Source organism: Procambarus clarkii, chromosome 94 (assembly GCF_040958095.1).
Source record: "Procambarus clarkii isolate CNS0578487 chromosome 94, FALCON_Pclarkii_2.0, whole genome shotgun sequence".
NCBI lineage: Eukaryota > Metazoa > Arthropoda > Malacostraca > Decapoda > Cambaridae > Procambarus > Procambarus clarkii.
In genome coordinates this window covers 13318090-13340296 of record NC_091243.1, presented here as the reverse complement: position 1 = coordinate 13340296, position 22207 = coordinate 13318090, and the positions used below count along the sequence as shown (strand labels likewise).

At 41.5% G+C, this 22207-nt stretch overlaps 2 long non-coding RNA genes across 3 annotated transcripts; one reads left to right on the top strand and one right to left on the bottom strand.

Annotated features, from left to right (window-relative positions):
* Window positions 1-141: 141 nt before the first annotated feature.
* LOC138360020 (uncharacterized) lies at window positions 142-15518 on the bottom strand. 2 transcript variants are annotated; one of them, XR_011226170.1, is made up of 5 exons: window positions 15446-15518; window positions 11335-11479; window positions 4019-4151; window positions 3664-3889; window positions 142-1571 (listed from the first exon to the last, which is right to left on the bottom strand). It is a non-coding gene; the product is annotated as an uncharacterized lncRNA (long non-coding RNA). The 2 variants fall into 2 exon arrangements; XR_011226171.1 differs by lacking the exon at window positions 15446-15518 and adding an exon at window positions 15028-15130.
* LOC123747432 (uncharacterized) lies at window positions 7153-21007 on the top strand. The gene is made up of 6 exons (XR_006771679.2): window positions 7153-7311; window positions 11356-11456; window positions 11796-12013; window positions 12265-19481; window positions 19986-20202; window positions 20444-21007. It is a non-coding gene; the product is annotated as an uncharacterized lncRNA (long non-coding RNA).
* The last annotated feature ends 1200 nt before the right edge of the window (window positions 21008-22207 follow it).

The window sequence follows — 22207 nt, the reverse complement described above, 5'->3', positions numbered from 1 at the left end:
TAAATGCCATTGAAGCTTCTCTGAATTTGAGTGATCGGTAAAGGCATTGACAAGTGAGTCAGGCGTTGTGTCATGGAAAATGAATGACATTACCTTCGCCATTAGGCATATATTATATTCAAGACAAGATATACAGTTCAGTTACTTGAAGCCGCTATATAGACAAATAATAAGGGGTGAAAACGACAAAGTAATGATGTGGTATTACCAAGAGTAACGCGTGTGGCACAAGTTATAATGTAGGACGAGAACAGGAGATGCTTTTCACTCACAGGGTTATTAACCCATGGAACCGCCTACCAGCCGAAGCGGTAACTGCTAAAACTGTGCTGAATTTCAAAATATACCGGGAAAAGATCATCAAGGCGAATGGGTGGACCTTCGACAAGCCGAGGGCTTCCTGTCCTCGTCGAGACCACTATCGTTATTGGCCCTCGGGTAAATGAGGTGTGTGAGGGGCCATACGGCCACTAGACACAACTAGCAGTCTGTCAACCTGTCCTCTTAAAAATAACGTCACTTTTGGCTCGTATGCGCGATATGGCCAAATTTGGGCGTAATTTGAAATGAAATCAACTCACAAAAGTGACGTTCTGTTCCGTTTTCTTTTTGAGTCGTCCGGCGTACGCGCAGAGGTCTACCGTTACCCGTGATAGGTGGGAGCAGGTGACCAGTCTACCAAGCCTGAGCACTCCAAGTGTAAACTCTGCCAGTAGGAACCGGGACACGCTCTCCAACATTATATTATTGAGTGTTCAGACATACATGACTTTTTACACCTGCCGGTATGAGGTACACAGATCCCTGCAATCATTGTATTTTATATACTCTTGTGTTTATCATGATATCCCAGCCATATCAACATAGTCAGAACTAGTAAAGCTTGGATAGGTTAACTGATTACTTGGTCCAGTGACAGCTCATCCTGCAAAATGGGATCTTAGTACAGTATCTTGACTAGCTGTGTAACACACAAATCACAATAGCGTGATGCATCAAATGAACAAATCCACAAGGGTCCTCTCGGACGTAGATTCGAACCCTCGTCACGGCCCTTATGGATTTGTTCATTAGCTGTGTAACCCTTCATACAGTTGTGGGTAGTAGCATCAGTGTGTGTGTGGGACACCTGTGTCAATAACAACTATAAACAAAGGTGGTGTAGCGCGTTGGAGGTGAGGTGAGTGTAGTGACTTACACTGAGGTGCAGTGTCAGGGTAGGAGGCGGTGCACGGGCTGCTGCTGCTGCAGACGACCTGGAGGCCGTGACGGGGCGGTGTGTGTGTGAGACACCTGTGTCAATAACAACTATAAACAAAGGTGGTGTAGCGCGTTGGAGGTGAGGTGAGTGTAGGACTTACACTGAGGTGCAGTGTCAGGGTAGGAGGCGGCGCACGGGCTGCTGCTGCTGCTGCTGCTGCTGCAGACGACCTGGAGGCCGTGACGGGGCGGCTGCTGCTGCTGCCGCTGCTGCTCCTACTCTCTGCTCCCTGTGAGGCCCGCCTCTTGGCCCGCGTGTGAGGTGCCACCCGCACATCCATTGCCGCCTCACAACGTCTCCCTCAACAACTCTGCGAAATTTCACAAATCGCGTATGAGCGTCATGATGTTTTCAGTCAGTAACAAATATTTTTGAAATATACCAATCAGATCACATTTAATTATAATTTAGAGGTTTAGTCGTTCTGAATATCTAGAAACTGAGCATCAGTACCTTTCTCATTTCTACCTAAAGAAGCCCCATGAAAGTCAAGTAAGAGTAGCATTAAGGCAAGTCAGCCTCCTCTGGAAGGTAACTCAAAGGTAGCAATAGTGCGGTGGGTTCTTAGTACTGTACTTAGGTTACATCAAATAAGTCAAAGTAAGGCCCGGGGTAACAAGTCATAGGATTTATGTAATAATAACGTATATTCTACATCAACTTACCTGTTTATTAATTATTTCTTATAACGATGAAGGCATCGCGTCAAAAAGTCATTAACTTTTCAGGTCCAGATAAGAGTGGCGAAGCAGATAACGAAGGTGGTCTTATTGGAAATTAAAGAGTACAACAAACTAATTTGAAATTGTATAAACGATAAAAATTTTAAGGGTGCGATGATAAACAAGATTGAGAGGAACGATGACCTTAGAGGTTGAGTTTTGTCAGTCTGTGTGTAAGTGAATGCCCTCAGCCCTGGGGCCAGTCGCAGACGATGAGTCACAATAACGTGGCTGAAGATATGATGCCCAAACCACACATTAAAACATGTAGAAACGACGACGTTCCGGTCTGTCCTGGACCAGTCCATCAACCAGGAGGCCCGGTCTCTGACCAGGCTTCCTGGTTGAAGGTCTAGTCAACCAGGCTGATCGCAGCCTGGTTGATCAGGTATCCTTTGGAGATGTTAATCACGTTCTCTCTTGAACACTGTTAAGGGTCGGCCAGTTATGTGTAGTGGAAGCGTGTTGAACAGTCTCGGGCCTCTGATGTTGATAATTCTCTCTCAGAGTACCTATTGCACCTCTGCTTTTCAACGGGGGTATTCTGCACATCCTGCCATGCCTTCTGGTTTCACGTGATGTTTCTGTGTGGAGATTTGGGACCAGCCCCTCTCATATTTTCCGTGTGTAAATTATTATGTATCTACCGCCTAGAGAATACAGATTTAGGCTTTTGAGTCCGTCCCATTAATTTAGATGGCTTATTGAGTGGATTCTAGCAGTAAAGATCTCTGCACACTCTCCAAGTCAGCAATTTCTCCAGCTTTGAAAGGGGCTGTTATTGTGCAACAGTATTCCACTCTGGAGAGCACTAGCGTCTTTAAAAGTATCATAATTGGTATCGCATCTCTTGTTTGAAAGGTTCTTGTTCTTCAACCTGTTATTTTTCTTGCAGTTGTGACGGCTACTTTATTGTGTTCTTTAAAGATAAGGTCTTCTGCCATGATTACATCCAAATACTTTACATTATTTTTACGTTCAATGGTACGATTTGACTGCAATTTATACGTTGTTTCCGTTTTTATATTTTCATTTTTATCATGGCGCAGGGCTCTTATCTTGAGGTTATCTCGAGATGATTTCGTTTTTTTTTTTTTTTTTTAGTGTCCCCGCGGCCCGGTCCTCGACCAGGCCTCTACCCCCAGGAAGCAGCCCGTGACAGCTGACTAACACCCAGGTACCTATTTTACAGGTGGGCTGGTACACCCAGGTACCTATTTTACAGCTCGGCTGTAGCTTGTTACTATACAGAAATGATAGAGTAAATTTAAGATAGTGAGATAATCATTTACATGAATGGTACGGTTTAATATTTTAGTTATCTCATCACCCAGACCTTGTTAGTGGTCCTGTGGTGACTCGCTCACCTGTCTTATTCCCGCCTCGTTTTGTATGGTGTAAACATAACAGCCAATGTCACCATATCATCATAATAGCATCGGTAGTAAAGAAACACCTCCAACTCTTAAAATAATTCAATATGACGTCAATATAATGATTCTGCAACGAGCAACTGACATATATAAATGTGGTAACACAGAGTTTACCAATAAATACTTTTATGCGGTAACCCCAAGAGTTTATTAACCGAAAAAACACCTAAATATTATTTCAATTGTAGCATTTCTTAGCCTGATGTGTTATGAGGCGCGTGTCACAAGAGCCTCAAGAAGTACCTACCTGAGATTAGCTCCAGCAGACGGGACCTAAGGGGTCCAGCATGTTGTGTTGGCTGGCGTAGTGTTAGAGACGCAGCTTGCGAGGCTTACACAGGCGTTGTCTGGCGGCGGACACGGTAGAAGCCGTTGCTACGGTGACCCGGGGTTACTGTTGACAACCGTCGCCATGACAACGGGACGCGTGATCAGCTGTTTTATATACGATGAGGTCACGCGTCAGCTGATTGCTGTTAGTGAGAGGTGCGTCAGTCTGGAAACCTATTCTCACAAGTTATTTTATGAGTTTTAATGGTTTTTGTACATCTGTCAATATTAAGGTTTTAAATCTGTTATAGTTTATCATCATCTGGCCTCACCATCTCCACACCCGTCACAACCAGCTCCACACCAGTACTTCTGGGTAGTTTAGGAGCAGCACTACTCTTCTTTATAAGAATAACTGTGCCAATAATTTAGTTCCTTTGTTCCGCGGTGTTTACCATCCAAAACCTGGAACATAAAAGGATAAAATATAAAAACCTAAAAACGCTACGAATAAACCTATCTAAGGATAATTCATATAGCCAAAATAAAGGTCTTATTGAAGTTAAAATATCGCGCCACATCACCCATGGTTGGCTAAACAAGAAGGTTAAAAGATAAATTAAATTCTTAATCAATATAAAACTATTATGTTATAATACAGAGTACGGTTGGTGCTATATTTTTTTTTAAGTATTGACGTAAATATGATATTTTTATTTATTATTTAATAAGGACAAAAATAGAGCGAGAGGTATTATTATGCTTCCATGTTTTAGAGCATTAATAATCATCTTGGAAATAAATCATGCAGAAGTGAATATTTTTATTAAAACGAGCAGTAGTAGAGTGGAGGGAGGAGGGGTGGGGAGGACAGACAGGCAGCAGGTGGCCTGTACAAGGGTGCCAGGTGGTTGGAGGCAGGTCCCAGGTACTGAACCTACAGGACAGAGCAGCTCTGCCTACATAGCAGTGACTATGGAATAGTGAAGCCTACCTTTCTATGCTCCCATTTACTCTTTTGTACCTGGTTTGTTTTCTAATTGTCTTTACGTTTGAGTTCATCACCGTAGATGGCACCTCCATCCACAACTGCTCTCACTGCACGCCACTTCTTGACCACGATAAACAAAAAGAACAGACTTGCATATTTGCTGGAAAAGGTCTGATCTGAATGCTAAACACAGCGCCACTGACGTGGGAGAAGCCAAGGTGCATCAGACAAGGTCACAGTGGCAAACCGGACATAATACTGGCAAACAACCACTACTTTCTAAACACCCGCACAGCACGAGTCCCATCCACTCAGTAGCAGCAACCACCTGTCAGTAGCACTGGCAGGTAACCAATCTTGGAGACTCCACAGGCTATCTTGAGGTTATCTTGAGATGATTTCGGGGCTTTAGTGTCCCCGCGGCCCGGTCCTCGACCAGGCCTCCACCCCCAGGAAGCAGCCCGTGACAGCTGACTAACACACAGGTACCTATTTTACTGCTAGGTAACAGGGGCATAGGGTGAAAGAAACTCTGCCCATTGTTTCTCGCCGGCGCCTGGGATCGAACCCAGGACCACAGGATCACAAGTCCAGCGTGCTGTCCGCTCGGCCGACCGGCTCCCAACTTAACACTTAACCATTCAGAATAACTTCTAAACTACACAAGTGAATAAATGCCATTACCAAATGTATGAACACAAACATTTGAGCTGGATCCCTAGCAAGGTCAGCACTCACGGCCAAAAAGGTACACGAAGGTGGAACTGGACTCCAAGCGGGTTAGTACTCCTAGCGGACCAGGACACCTAACGGATTAATACTCCTAGCTGGTTAGGACTCCTAGTGGGCCAGGACTCCCAGCTGGTCATGATTCCTAGCCGAGACAGCGTGGAACACAGAGATAAGAGACAACGTTCACCTGGTGGGATGTCGGCATCTGCCTCGTAGCTTTGGGTCAACGGCTACCATGACTGGCAAGGCGCTAAGTCAGGATCACTATATGATACCATTCAAGAACACGCCAGGATTCGTCAAGCATTGAACGTGTTCGCTTACAACACCTGTACATTAATGTTTCTTCCATCATGGCAGCTTACTTTGTATACATTAAACAGTTGACACGTGACGGCCGCCGCCAGTGTCACAACACCTGCCTGGTGGTGCTACTGGTCATACGTGGCCGCCAGTGTCACAACACCTGCCTAGTGGTGCTACTGGTCATACGTGGCCGCCAGTGTCACAACACCTGCCTAGTGGTGCTACTGGTCATACGTGGCCGCCAGTGCCATAACACCTGCCTAGTGGTGCTATGGCACGCCGCCGCCAGTGCCATAACAACAATATTCCGGCCTTGGCTCAAGGATGACGACGTATTTTTTCTTTCTTCCTCTTCCTCGAAACTGCCGTCTTTTCTGCCTTTACTTTATTCTCATTATTACTTCCTTTGTCCCGTCCTCTCCCTCTCTCCCTCCGACATCACCACCACTGCTGCTCTTTGGGGCAGAATTTTAATCAGTTTAATTAGTGTGAGGAACACCACGCCACCACCCTCAACCTCACCACCCACCCCACGTAACCCCTGATTCTCCTCCACCCACCATAACCTCTCGCTATCCTCCACCCCACCCAGCCCCCCCCCTTACATAACCTCCCACAATCCTTCATCCTATCCTGCTCCTCCATAACTTCCTGCTATCCTCCACCCCACCCAGCCCCCCTTTACATAACCTCTCACTATCCTTCATCCTATCCTGCTCCCCCATAACTTCCTGCTATCCTCCACGTCACCCAGCCCCCCCTTACATAACCTCCCACTATCCTTCATCCTATCCTGCTCCCCCATAACTTCCTGCTATCCTCCACCTCACCCAGCCAACCCCTTACATAACCTCCCACTATCCTTTATCCTATCCTGCTCCCCCATAACTTCCTGCTATCCTCCACCCCACCCAGCCCCCCCCCTTACATAACCTCTCACTATCCTTCATCCTATCCTGCTCCCCCATAACTTTCTGCTATCCTCCACGTCACCAAATCCCCCCCCCATAACATCACCCCACGAAGTGATAACCAAGTGGCGAATTTCCTATTGCGAAAAGTTTAGGTGAGTGAGAGGCGCGGCACATATAAGTGACCTTACTGGACCGACGCCAGGAGCAAGAGGCTGCTAACCCGAAGGCAGCGTCAGAAGACGGAGAAGTTGGTAGTTGTCTCCCATGTTTTTTAAATATGACAAGTAATAAATAAATAAATGTTTATTCAGGTAAAGTACATACATACAAGAGGTTATACAAAAATTGATAGATTTATAGATAGAGCTAGTACATACAATGCCTAAAGCCACTATTACGCAAAGCGTTTCGGGCAGTTCTGTGGGCTTGTATCTACTGGAAACATTAACTTTGACTTGTGAATTTATGCGTGTTTGGAATTAATGACTGATTCGGATTACAATAAATTGAGGAGATAGTGAGGTTGGTGGTGGTGGGTGGAGGCGGGTATAAAAGTGGCTGGTGGCAGCCATTTTCCTCACTACAGCGCCAGCCTCCAAGCTCGTAACACCGTGTCCCTCGCAGCGTCCCCAGCAGTATAGATGACGAGAGGCACTTTGCAGGGTCCGTCACATCGCCTGAGGTAAGATACTTTCTAAAAGTTCCACTGACCATTTTCGTTGACTTTCGAAATGTGCTAAAGTCAGATGATGAGTCACTCAGAAGTTTGAGAAACGATGACGTTCCGGTCCTCCCTGGACCATTGTCAAGTGCCATGGTCATCATAGTGGTCTTGGACCATCACACGACCTGATAATGGTCAGGACGGACCGAAATATCGACGTTTCTCCATCTTCTGATGTGTGGTTTGGTCATCGTGCGAAAGGTCATAAAAGTTCAGCGATGTGTACAGTACCAGTGTTAATGACATAGCGTCAGTTGCCGTGTCCTCCAGAATTGACCACAGACCAGCACACCTCTGTGGCTCAACAACCTCGTATCGCACCTTCTTCCCCATCCTCCCAAGTGATGCTACATAGAGCAACGCTTTGTACCACTCGTACACTTGGTAATTGTCTGGGAGAGAAAGCCTTGTCAAGGCCCCTCTGGGCCACTGACTAACCTGCCAGGGTCACCAAACTCCCTATTGCCTTTTTACTGTTAGGTGAACAGAGGCATCAGGAGTAATGAAACGTGCCTAAATGTCTTGTCCAGCTGGAGCCAGTTACAGGACTATTCAGTAGGGCATCACCAGCTCTCACCAATGCTTTACACTACACCAAAGGGCACGAAGAGAAAGTTGAACCTAACCTCTCATATGTCTAACATAAACATATCTTATGCCTATTGTACACAGTCTTGGGCTTATCGTAGTTCCTATATGTACTAGGCCCAGGAGCAGATATTTATTTTGTCCATTATTTTTGCTCCGGAGAGCAAAAATACCTACGGTCACCTCCTTTTCACTTATAATGAATGAGGTTGTCGGCTGCGACTGCATTATACCAATGTACAAATTTATTAACTTGCTCTTTCATGCTCCTTTCCTCGGGACCTTGGCATGGTGGTGTTTGATGGTGCTCCTGAGTTGTAAAAAGGTCTTGGGGATGACATATTCTATATGGCCTCCTTCAGCGCCCTCAGCAGACAGCACATCTGCTCATTCACTTCCAGAGGTGTCAACACTAGAGGGAATCTATAGCAAGTCGTAGGTTTTTTTAAATATCAACAGTACAAAATGTGGACTTTTGGGTGCCACAGTTAATTTTTTGTGCATATATTACAATGTCGCTATATGCTAAAAATATAATTTTTGGCAAAGCATCCTTCAAAAATGGTGGTAGAGCACTTGAGCATCTACTGATCAGACGCACAAAATGGACTGTTGTAAGCCAAAACGTTCACATTTTGTACGTATGTACTTGAAGACCCTTTACACCCCTAGCAAGACCACGTCTATGTACAATAACTGCTTTAATCCCTGCGCCTCCTTGTCCCTACTCTGGTTATTTATTTATTTATTTGTTTATTATATATATATATATATATATATATATATATATATATATATATATATATATATATATATATATATATATGTAGTAGCCAGAATGCACTTCTCAGCCTACTATGCAAGGCCCGATTTGCCTAATAAGCCAAGTTTTCCTGAAATAATATATTTTCTCTTATTTTTTTCTTATGAAATGATAAAGCTACCCATTTCATTATGTATGAGGTAATTTTTTTTTATTGGAGTTAAAATTAACGTAGATATATGCCCGAACCTAACTTATCTTTATAGGTTAGGTTAGGTTAGGTAGCCTAAAAAGTTAGGTTAGGTAGTCGAAAAGCAATTATTTCATGAAAACTTGGCTTATTAGGCAAATCGGGCCTAGCATAGTAGGCTGAGAAGTGCGTTCTGGCTACTAGGTACGACATTATATATATATATATATATATATATATATATATATATATATATATATATATATATATATATATATATATATATATATATATATATATATATATATATATATATATAATGTCGTACCTAGTAGCCAGAACGCACTTCTGAGCCTACTATGCAAGGCCCGATTTGCCTAATAAGCCAAGTTTTCATGAATTAATGATTTTTCGACCACCTAACCTACCTAACCTAACCTAACTTTTTCGGCTATCAAACCTAACCTAACCTTTAAAGATAGGTTAGGTTAGGTTAGGTAGGGTTGGTTAGGTTCGGTCATATATCTACGTTAATTTTAACTCCAATAATTTTTTTTTTACCTCATACGTAATGAAATGGGTAGCTTTATCATTTCATAAGAAAAAAATTAGAGAAAATATATTAATTCAGGAAAACTTGGCTTATTAGGCAAATCGGGCCTTGCATAGTAGGCCGAGAAGTGCGTTCTGGCTGTTAGGTACGAAAATGGTACCTAAATGCCAAATGGTTTAACAACCCAGTACCCATTTTACTGATGGGGTAAACAGAGGCTACAGTTAAGGATTGGCACCCAGTAACTTCTCCCCGGCCAGAATACGAAGTTATTTGTTAGGTTAGCGGCTTGGGCTAGCTGGGCTAGCAACACGACCTACAAGATCCACGAGCTGCTCACGTGGCCGGCCACCCGACCCTCCTTGCTTCCCTGTCTGGCTTGCTTCTCCCACCCCCCAACCCCCCACCCCGTCAAGACCCACTTCTTCCCCCGTCAACATCCCCACACACATGTTTAAGCACATGCGCCTGCGCACTCCAACTATAAACAAACCTACTTTCTCCTACCAGCACCTTCCTCAACACCTCTATAATCTCACATCATCACGCTCCCGTTAACCTATTCTTTTTTAACCACTTCCTATCACCCCCCTTTCTACTTCGGCTTCTGCCTCGTCACCTCTCCCACTTCGCGCCCCATCTCTCTATTTGCTCTCGATGCGCCTATGCGTTCACTATATACGTTTAACAGCACATTTCGTGTAATATCTGATACAAGATATTACCGTCTGATTTACACTCCTTCCTGTTCCCTCTACTTCTCCCTGGCACACCTTCCCCCCCCCCTCTCAACCCCACCAGACTACCCTCGGGCGGGACCAGTCCAGGAGGAGGTGACTCCCCCCTTATCATGGGGCTGGCACGTGACGCCCAGCTGTTACCAACCCGCACCCCGGCCTTACTGCCACCACCACCACCGACTGACACCACCACCGACTGACACCGCCACCACCGCTTACTCTACCACCATCACCACCACCACTAACTACAGCCACAACTATACCACAACCACTACCACCACTATCACCACAACTCTACCTCTACTCTACTCGGTGGTAGAGTTAGTGGTGGTGGTAGATAAATTTAAATTTTAAATTTTGCCCCGAGGGGCGAGTTTATTGGGCAGCGCCACTCATCTTGTGAGTGAACATACCGCCATTGTACATTCTGCTATGGCGGTATGTTCACTCACAAGATGAGTGGCGCTGCCCAATAAACTCGCCCCTCGGGGCAAAATTTAAAATTTAAATTTATCTACCACCACCACTAACTCTACCACCGAGTTATTCAAAACTTCCTAGAATTTCGTCAATAGAACAAAATATTAAACTTTTTTTTTTTACTATAATATTGGTAAAGAATGTAGCACGGGAACAACCAATTTCATTCTAAAATAAGCTCATTTTATAACAAAACAAGACTAAATAAAGTAGGTTTGATTTTATATCATTCATCCTCCACCTATTTCCATGTTATTTTGTTATACAATTAGCTTATTGCAGAATAAAGATATGTGTAATCGCATTCTGCATTCATTACTATTGTAATTACTATTGTACACTGGATGCCGAGTGTACACGGTACGAATTTCCTTACAAATCTTACACTCTTAATTTCCAGCATCCACCTGTCCTCTTCTTCTTTCTCTTGATTTAATAAGGATGTGTTTGTATATATTGTACAGGCTCTTGTATCGTCACACTCTTGGCTAAACCACAACCATGTCACTAGCTCCAACACTAAAGTGTTATTAGCACCAACACTAAAGCTAATTAAATCATTTTTAATTAAAGATTCTTTAAATCTTTTACATTCTCTAAATATAAACATTATTGTATATATATTTTACGTAACTCTTACTGTTTCTGTCAACTCTTCAGTACTTACCTGAGCTTATTGCTTTTGCAGATTGGACTCTACCCTGGCAAGCAACAGAGGCAGTCGATTGGCCAATTGTGGTAACCAGCTCGAGCTCAGCGTCCTTTCTCAACTCCACAACGTTCCCTGAGGTGAATCTCAAACCATACCCACTCTGAAATGATAACTATTTTACCCACTCTGAAATGATAACTATATTTTACCCACTCTGAAATGATAACTATATTTTACCCACTCTGAAATCTCAATCTCATAAGTGTATAGAGGTAGCCAAAATCTAAAATTGTATTTTATTTATTGTCAGATAACATTGGATTATGTGTAAATAATCCTAATGAATGTAATAATAATAATAATAATAATAATGTAATAATAATAATAATAATAATAATAATGTAATAATAATAATAATAATGTAATAATAATAATAATAATTTGTTCAATGCAATAACCGTTTTCTTCATCTACAGACATCTCAAGATACTACAAAATTGGCTGCTCTACTTTGATACAATTTTGCAAGCTCAAGTTAAACATCCTCTTGATCGGGAGTGAAATCCTGATATCAGTAACAAATACTTGCAAGACTGATCTTATAATTGTTACGCTTGCAGTACCTCCTTACTACCACGATGGTCCAGGAGCAGCACAACACCTACACCAAGTGTGTGGCTGACCCTCAGGCCAGGTATGTCACTTGTCCCACATGTGCGCTCTTTAAAGTCATGACATATGTTTTAAAATTTGGTTACAATTCCTATACAGATATGTTAATGTAATATGTTGAAGACAGGCTTTGTTATTCATGTGCAATGAATTTGTATAATATATTCACGTTTTTTTAATGTGAAGTTTAACTTTGGAAAATGGTGGAGAAGTTGCAGGTCATGAATATTTCAAGACAAGATTAAAATAACAATATCATGTTCATGCCCACAGGAAGGCTACTTACAAAGCAATGGAGATGGGCGGCTTCTCCTATGCCCACACCAGCGCCACCAAGAACACCAGCACAAGTGCTGGGCAGATCAAGAACAAGAAAGACAAGGGCCAATTGGACGTGTGGGGGCCCGTGTACCAGGACAAACAACACTTTGTCGACATGCATATATGTTAGACCCACTCACTTGCCCAACCACTTTGGCTGGACGGTAGAGCGAAGGATTCGCTTCATGCAGGTCTGCGTTCAATCCCCGACCGTCCAAGTGGTTGGGCACCATTCCTTCCCCCCGGCCCATCCCAAATCCTTATCCTGACCCCTTCCCAGTGCTATATAGTGGTAATGGCTTGGCGCTTTCCCCCCTTGATAATTTCCTCCTGTCGCTAACACTGTTACCACATTCCTATGACAACTATCACGCTTATAGCACCAATAACAAACCCTATGTCATCACCACCACCCAACTCATATATCATTTCCACTACACCCCTAACACCAACATATATTTTAATCGACCTCCTAATTATCATCACATAAAAACAAAAGTTGTCTTGTCAATTGCAATAAATTCTGTTTTTCCATCTGTGTGGATAAACCAATCACATTTTTCTCTTATATTTGTGTACCCTTAAATCTAAGGTTACTTTCCATGAAGTAAAAAAATCGTGTGAAGGGTTGCTTTCGTGCAAAATTTAACAAATGTTAAATCTTATCAACCATTTTCTTTAACCTGACCACGGGGAAATATTTTATGAACTGAGCAAACTGTCATCCTCGCATGATTAACAGGAATAATGATAAAATAAAGATATAAATAAGTAAAAAGATTGACATTATGGCAGCAAATTCCTAAAAACTATACTGTATTCTGATTAAAGCTCTAAGGAGCATTGAACTAAAGTCAATTGATTAATAATGTGTTGATTAACAGTTTTATTAATTTCATATCGAATTCTACTAAGAACTATTAATTATATATTTCAAGTGCGAAACTTTTGATTGGTGATCTATGACAACCATCCATCTTTAGTGCCACATTTTTTACCTGCACTAGATGCCCCGAGACCCCTTATCTTGCTCAGGCTTGCTACCTACCCCTTGGGAGGCTGACGCGACAAACACTAATGAGGCTGCACTCATGTAATGTCACTTTCAAACATGAGTATTTGCTGTAGAATACTGGGTCTTGTTAATTATTTACACATTAATAATGCTCCGATAAAATATACTAAGCATAAGGCTCAGCTTTATTAAAGGGACGTTCATTTCTCCCAATATCTCAGAAGCAGAGCCTTCTAAGATTGTTATGGCAATTTCGTCTATTTTAGAATACTAGGGACGTGCTGTAGTCCATGTTTACATACAGTATATTCCTGGCGCCTCTTAAGTTCAAGTATGTTTATTGAGATAAAGAAATACGTCTCAAAGAGATAGAGTAGCTTAGGCTATTTCTACCCCCCTTCGCCTCTGAATCCTTAACGTGTGCTTTATATCAATTTGACGCATAAGGGGACACTTTTTCACCACGAAAATTTATGAGAATTTGATTCTGTTTATAGATTCCTTAATTATCTTGATTTGACATCACTCTAGCTATTATTACCTGATAAGACGATAAACCTCGTTATTGTACATATATAATATTGAAGAATGTTAGAGCATGTGGTATCATCACAACCAAAAATACAGTACTTATGCAAGATATTAAATGCGAGATCATTTTGTTCAATTTACTTTTGTTATTCATATTCATTTAGATTTTTTCCTGAATTTAAAGTAAAATACAAAAATAATGGGTAACTATCCATATTCGAGAACCGGGGTCAGTATTAGAATTTAATTAATATGAAATTACGTATACTCAAGAAAATATATGGAATTCTGTTGACCAGACCACACACTAGAAGGTGAAGGGACGACGACGTTTCGGTCCGTCCTGCTGAGTTAATTGTGCACTCGAGGGTTAATACTGCACAAAATTACCTTTGATAAGCAGGCCCTCCCAACCTTTGAAATTTCATCACTTAATTTTTTTAAATTTTTGCCCCGAGGGGCGAGTTTATTGGGCAAAGCCACTCATTTTGTGAGTGGACATACCGCCATACCTTGAGGTGCTTCCGGGGCTTAGCGTCCCCGTAGCGCCTTAGCAGCATGTACAACACTCTCCAATAGGAAGAAAACCCGCTGGGTTGTTCATCCTGTAGGTTTCATCACTGTTCCCCTAGGAAAAAAATTTACCTTTCCCAAGGACCCACGATAATCAACTAACTCACTGGCTACCTACCTTGTGTCGCTTCCGGGGATCAACGGCCCCGCGGCCCTGTCTCCGACCAAATGTCCTGTACCGTAACAATCAGTAACGAGCTTTTTTTTTTTTTTTTTTACATGCAAATCATGCAATTTAAATACAATAAAAACGAGAAAAAAAAAACAGAAAACATAACAAAACAATAGACCACTGGCCAGAACGGCCGACAGCTCAGTACAACAAAATACAAACACGATAAATGCAGTGAAAAACACAGACATCAAGACACAAAATAACAGCAATACACCCGGCAGCCTGATGCCCCAACAAGCCACACCGGAAGCAAGTACGGGGTTGTCGGGCATAAAGCACCCGCACGTAGTAACCCAACAGCCGGACAGAGGATGGAATGTCCGACCTCAGTCGCATCCCGAGGGTCCGAATGTTGGTCTTCACACCCGAATACGTGCCAGACGAAAGTGAGTTCATCCGCACACTGATGACGGAGCCGTACCTCTGGAAGAATCGCCGGAGGAGAGTCTCAGGAAACTCCATGGGGGCGCCATGAACACTGACGTACGTCACAGCTCCACTACGGTCCGAAATGGTCACAGACCCGGAGCCTTCCTGCAGCTGCAAAGTACGGCCCTCGTACCTCCGTAGAAAATCACGGTACACCGCCCCACCCACAAATTTGACACGGTGAGCAGTGACCAGCTCAACACCATATACGTCCCGAACCGGGACTCTAAGCATGTCACTCAATACCACGTCCACCAGCGGGTAACCAGCACGGCCAGTAAACTCCAATCCGATGGAGTTTAACCACACGACAGCGGGAATAGGGCCGCCCATCGCAAAACACGCCACGTCCCTACCACCAGGAACAGCAGGGAGGGTAGACACCCCCTGCTGGCGAAAACGGCAACTACCTCAAACTGCCGAAGCGGACAAGCGACACGTCCTCACTCAACGGCAGCGCAGGTGGAACTCATCAGTTCCGAGCTGGTTGCACTAACCACTGAGTGCCAGTCGATAAATTTGTTTATGAAATACTGTAATATGAATAGACAGATTCAAGTTCAAGTTCAAATATGTTTATTGAGACAAGAAAAAATACATCTCAAAGGGATAGAGTAGCTTAGGCTATTTCTACCCCCCTATGTAAGTCCGGGACAAGTTAATTCATACATAAAAATATGGTATACATTGTATTATCATAGACACTACTGGGGTAAGGAAGGAGCAAAAGTCAATGTTTTCCTTTGACCATTCAGAGTGCATTCTATATAATAATCTGGAGTAGAATTTTATTTTAAGATACCTAAATGAAAACCCTCATTATGTTATATATGGTAGATAAAAATGTGCGATATATAAGGGGTCCACCAATAATATTTCATACCAACTTTATATCTAATAATCTTTCCAGTAGCTTATCAATTGTCAGTATGCAAAATATGGAATTTATTCAAGTAAGGTTCCCTTAGTTAAGGGGGTCTCCTGAAAATTTAATTTCTGCCCAAAATTTTGTCACGCCTAATTCTTTATTTGAAGATATCACTCATTTATGTGAAAATTGTACTGCTGATAGCAAAGGATATTTACATTTCAGGAGAGTTGATAGCTATTCTTGTAACGTTTTATTTTGTTAAATACATTTAAACATTTTTTTTAAATATTGTTGACGGTAGTTAAAAACGCATTTTGTTGTGATAAAATTGTTTAAATTTATGCATCTGTTAGTTTTCATTTGACATTTTCACACAATGCAGTGTAAAATGCTTTACCAAACTTAAATTATTTATTTTGCATATACGATACCCACTTTTTATTTATTCCACATTAGGGCAAAATGATTATATAGTTGTGAATGTCCTAGGTAAACATCATTAAAACAAAAACATTATGCAGATATATTTTAGCTGTCAAGTTCGATAAAAGGGTACTATTGCATGTCAGATTTAGGATTTAGTGACCAGTAGGCTACTCCTGCTTGGCAGGTTTAAAGTCTGTTGACTAGTAGGTTACTCCTTTATGACAGGTTTATTATTTTTGACTAGTAGACTACTCCTTCATGACAGGTTGAGAATCTGGTGACTAGTGGGCTACTCCTTCGTGACAGGTTGAGAATCTGGTGACTAGTAGGCTATTTTCGCATGGCGGGTTTGATCAATAGGCTTCTCTTCCACGATAGGTGTTGCGTATGTTAGACCACTCCTACGTTCTCGTATGCTTAGACCGGTTTACCACGTGACCAGATGCAATCTTTCCTGCTGACATCGCGGCCGACTCTGGTCAATGGGTTTCCCTGCACTCCGGATTAGTCGGCCATAGCTTCACACCAATGTTGAGATTAAGATCTGCACGTTAGCAACGTCTCTGGTAGAAGGACCTCTCCTCGCCCCACACTCTGTACTCTACTGGGTACGCTGGTGTTCACTCTTCTTACAAATTACTTATTATCATTCTGGAACTTACTATGTAATTTGATTATTCTAGAGTTAATGATACCTAAGCTATCTCTAGCCCTATCATCTTAAAGAGGTTAAACGCCATTTCAAATGTATAGAGGGGCTGTAATGTTTTACTCGACTTGAAAACACTCACTAAGTGTCATGTTGGCCATCATCTATCATGACCGCTCACTGAATCTGAGAACATTTCACGGTCGCCTCGTTTTCCTGAATTTGAAACCAAATTATATTCTTGTTTTATGTTCACTACATCAAATATAGTACAACTTACATTTTTAGTCGATATAAAAATCGAGCATGAGTTCTATGGACACTTTCTTCACGGTGAAGTAAAGTTGGCCGTGTTCAAATGAACAAATAATTGGATTATGAACAAAATAATTGGTGTAGTTGGCCGTGTTGTCACTCCTCCATGTTTACACAACAGGGGGTCCTGAGACACCCAAACAATTTATTTATTTATTTATTTATTTATTTATTTATTTATTTATTTATTTATATACAAGAAGGTATATTGGGTTTGTGAGAATACATAGCATAGTACAGTACTTACAATCTTGTAAAGCCACTAGTACACGCAGCGTTTCGGGCAGGTCCTTAATCTAACAGATAATTTTAAGTAGGTAAATTCTAGCAGAATTAATAAAATGATAACAAATACATCGCAAGAAAAAAATGAGATGAGAGAGATTAATAAGTATATTAAAGCACATTGGTATATTAAAGCTCTGATTGATTACATTGACAGCTTGATTGGTAATTTAAACAAGATTAATAGACACCAACAAGGTGAGAATACTGACAAGACTCATAACTAACTTCACCATACTATGCAGGATACTTATCTCTGTGTTGTCCAAAGTAATAAGTTGATGCCGTAGCTTAAAAACTACAAAAAAAAACTCGTAACTTTTGGGTATACTGGTGAGACGGCCAGCCATCAACCAGTTTAGTTTAGTTCATTTATTATGCACCCCATACCCATCACCCAGCCACGCGCCGTCCGGACTACCTGTGGGAAATATTTACCTGACGTCCAGTTGTGATATATGTTATAAGCACATTAAGTTGTTATTTTGAGTTTCTTATAATAAAAGTACATTACATTACCTGTAACAGTTCATTATGGGACTTACAAGATATTCTAGTTACAAACCAATTATACATATTTGAGACATAAGATACATACTTATAAGCGATTTTAAATCCTCCAAAAAAATTGCATTTGCATGTATAGAATAATATATAGACTAATATTCATAATTGTTTAAGTTTGCACATGAAATTTGCTTTTGTGCATGTAGTACTAAAAACACGTTCTTACAAAAAAAAAATTATTTCCACACTACATCACCGAATGCCCAGTTATCAGACCCGTCGGCTTTGCAATTACTTTATTCACTCGTATTCTTGAGGATATCCTCATAAGGCACCCAAAATTTGCCCGTGCAGGCTACTGAACATATGGCCCTGTATGACTAACCATTCTGCGAGATGGGGACTTTTTGTATCACTGCTACTTTATTCACTCTTGTGTTGATGATATCCTCATAATGCGCCCAGAGTCTGCCAGTGCAGACTACTTATCACATGCATTTGTATGACTAACCATCCTGTGAGATGGAGATTTTTAGCATTACGTAGCTAGTTTTTTGACACGCTGTACTCCATCATATAGTCTAGGGCAGTAGCACAAATGCAGATGTACCTAAATGTGTTAATAAAATATAAAAAATTGATAACAGTAATTCACACATTTAACGTGTAGCCTATAGTAATTATATTTTGATAAAAAGCCCAATCACGCACATTTCGGAGAGAGATAGTATATGTTATGACATCCTTCCCCCTCCCTCATAGTCTAGAAGGTCATCTGTGCTGTCAGCGAGGTCACACTGGCTAATCGTCCAAAGACTATAGCACTTATACTCTTAATGAAAGCAGAGTACTGTGTGAACTGACGGCGTATGCGCAAATCCTCGTATTTACTAACGTCATCAGCTGACGTCAATAATTGGACGCAGCTGGAAAAGTTGTGGAACCACTTCCCGGAACATGGGGCTACCACATTCTGGTTTGCGTCATTCTGCGTCACTAACATGCAAGCTTCTATAAGTCTCCAAACAATTCAGCTTATACCTAAAATAAATCATTGTAGTACAGATAATCTGTCTGTGAAGACTTCTCGTCGCCATCCTCTAAGTTACAAACGTTTGAGGACGTTGTGTGAGAGAAAACCTGCGTGATAGGACTCACGTCGAGGGTTCCTGCCAAGCTACACGTACGCTGGCCGCTCACCTTCCCCTGCCACACAACCCTCCCGCCTTATAAGCAGCCGTCTGGCCCCAGACAATTCAGTGTTAGCCAGCAGAGCATACGTATCACATTCTATTTCACTCCATAGACAGCTGCTCTGAATAATTATTTATTCGTTTTCAAGTGTATCCGGTACCTGATCCCTGGTTTCTGTGATCTACAGGTAGTCACCAAGGTAGGAAACAATTAATTTTGTTTTGTCATTGTTCCAAGGTACATAACCATGCCCTAATTATTTACTAAAAAGTTAATTAACTACGAAATTAAATTTCTAATTAAATTTATTAGATATTTATCTCATCTAACAATGTCAGATGTGTTAGACTACATATATTGTAGTCTGGGTCGGTCTGCATACATATATTGATTTAATTAAAGGGTCCCGGTAATAGTCAGGTTCGTTCTCGACTTACAATCCAGAATTCCGGGTTCGAATCTCGGGAGGGACGGAAATGGTTGGGCGCGTTTCCTATTACCTAATGCCCCAGTTCACCTAGCAGTAAATAGGTATCCAGTTGTTAGTCAGCTTGTTATGGGTTTGCATCCTTTAGAGGGTCAATAATTCAACTCTGGGGTGGGGGGGGGCTCGTTATAAGCCTAACATGTACTGTATGTATATACACTGACTGCCTGTCCCCTGACACAATGAATTATTAATTATCACGTGTTTCTTCCACAGAAATTACTTTGCATCATATACGGCTCAACTGCTAATTCTTGAACGCTACACAAGTTAAAGTATATACGCACGAATCTCAGCGATCATCCTCGTCCTTAGACGGAACCTCACACAGTAAAAAGACCTTCGTGAGCCTCGTCGTGGTAACCACCACCAGCAAGATGGTTCTGGAGCACGTCTACGCCTCCTGCAGCTACGATGTTGACCCTCACGCCAGGTAAGTCATGTTCACCTGTCTTTCATTTTAGTCTTTCAAATGAAAATCACTGTAAATTTGCTGAGTTCTGTATGCAATCTCAGTACAGAGAACCAACACAAATCACTAAAATATATACAAATATATAAACGACAAAGGTTTTAGTGGTAAATATGAATCGAAGTTTATTTTTTAGCAGCTGGATTGGTTTAAATATCAGTATAGAAAAGATATATAGTAATATTTGCATTCTTCCCTACAGGAAGGCCACTTACAAGGCCATGGAGACATGCGGTTACGTGCAACAAGCCCAGCAGACCAGCGCCGTCAGGAGCAAGAGCACGGGGCAGACCAAGACCAAGAAGGCCAAGAACCAAACAGATGTGTGGGGGCCCGTATACCAGGACAAACAACATTTTGTTGATATGCACATCTGCTAGGGTCCCCTAGCCTAGGGCCCCTAGCCTAGGTAGTCCTAGTTACTCAGCTCTGCTAGTCCTACCTAACATATGTGCCTATAGGTATGCACATATGTTAGCTGGTTCAAAACATGCTGGTATCAATACTGTGTATTGAATTTATTATTAATACTAAGGGAAATATTATATGTTAGAATTTAGTACAGTATATACTAAATATTCCGTATTCATGAAATTAATTTTATCTATAATTAATTTCATCTTTATATTAATTTATAAAAGAATCATGACATTACTGAATAAGTATTACATACAGTATTCTATAATATTGTTTCCCATATTTCACATTACGTAGATCTCACGTATATACGAATTATCATATAATTTTATAATAAACTATTTATTTATATTGTTTTGTGTTCCCTGCTTACCAATAACTAACGAAGAGATTAAATAAACTCTAGAGTAGAGAAGCCTAATGAAGGAAGAGAAGAAATAACACGCATTACAATACATAACTGTCATAATGTGTCAGTGTGATTCAGGCAGACACAAAATTATGTTAGTTCCGTACTTATCAATCAGTGCATACGAGGTGAAACCTACCTCTTTTATATACTGCCTATTAGCCTTGTTGTACTAGTGCATTTTTTGTATTTTTCTTGGCGTTTGCATTCATTATCGTATCTGGCCTATAGATGCAAGTGGCTTCCAAGACGTGTTGGCTATCCGCATACGATTCCAGTATTTCCGATGAGACATCCGTACGTTCCAGCATCCGTACACTTGCCTCATTTACTTTACCTAGACCCAGGGCGCACTCCCATATGATGCAGATTATTAACATCATGAAAGGTTGAAGATGAAGCCAAAGAACAAGTGGGGCAGTCATAGTCTGGTTTAGACAATACAAGCAAACAGTGCACATAGAAAAGTGTGCACTTTATCAGCCCCAGGAAGTATGGGACAAAACTGAGTATTAAAATATGGGGCAAGTTACAGTTAAACTACCCAAAGAGCTTAGCATTATCCTCATACACAAGGAGATTACTGTACCATACAGTGCCAAAGATGTACAAGAAATGACATGCATCTTAGTCTTAGCCACGGAGAATTTGAAGCCATGATTGACAGCTCAGAATGACACGCTATCAATTACAAGTTTGAGTTAGCACCACAACCGCAGATTGTCAATATATAGCAGACAAAATACCCAGAAGGAAGAGAGGGGAAATATTTAAGGGCAATCAGGAAAAATAAGTGCTTAAAACACTACACTGGAATAGTGTTTTAAGCATTACCTGATACTCTTGAAAAGAGGTAGAGAATGCAGTACCAAACTATACCCTAAATGTACAACTAGAAGGAAAACTCTGAAGGAAAAGTGGGAGAAAGCTTCAAAGGCCAAAAGAATACAGATGGGTATAATACAAAATACAATGCTATACTTCCAGGTAGTGTCATAAGCCTTTTCGTTTTAAAAAAGAATGGCTACAACTGAGACATAGTAAAGGCAGCAAGTCCTGTATACAATGCAGGACTTACGGGTTAGGAAGGCAGGACAGAGATGGAAACGAGAGCTAATGGTTGGGAAGTGTGTACCTAGC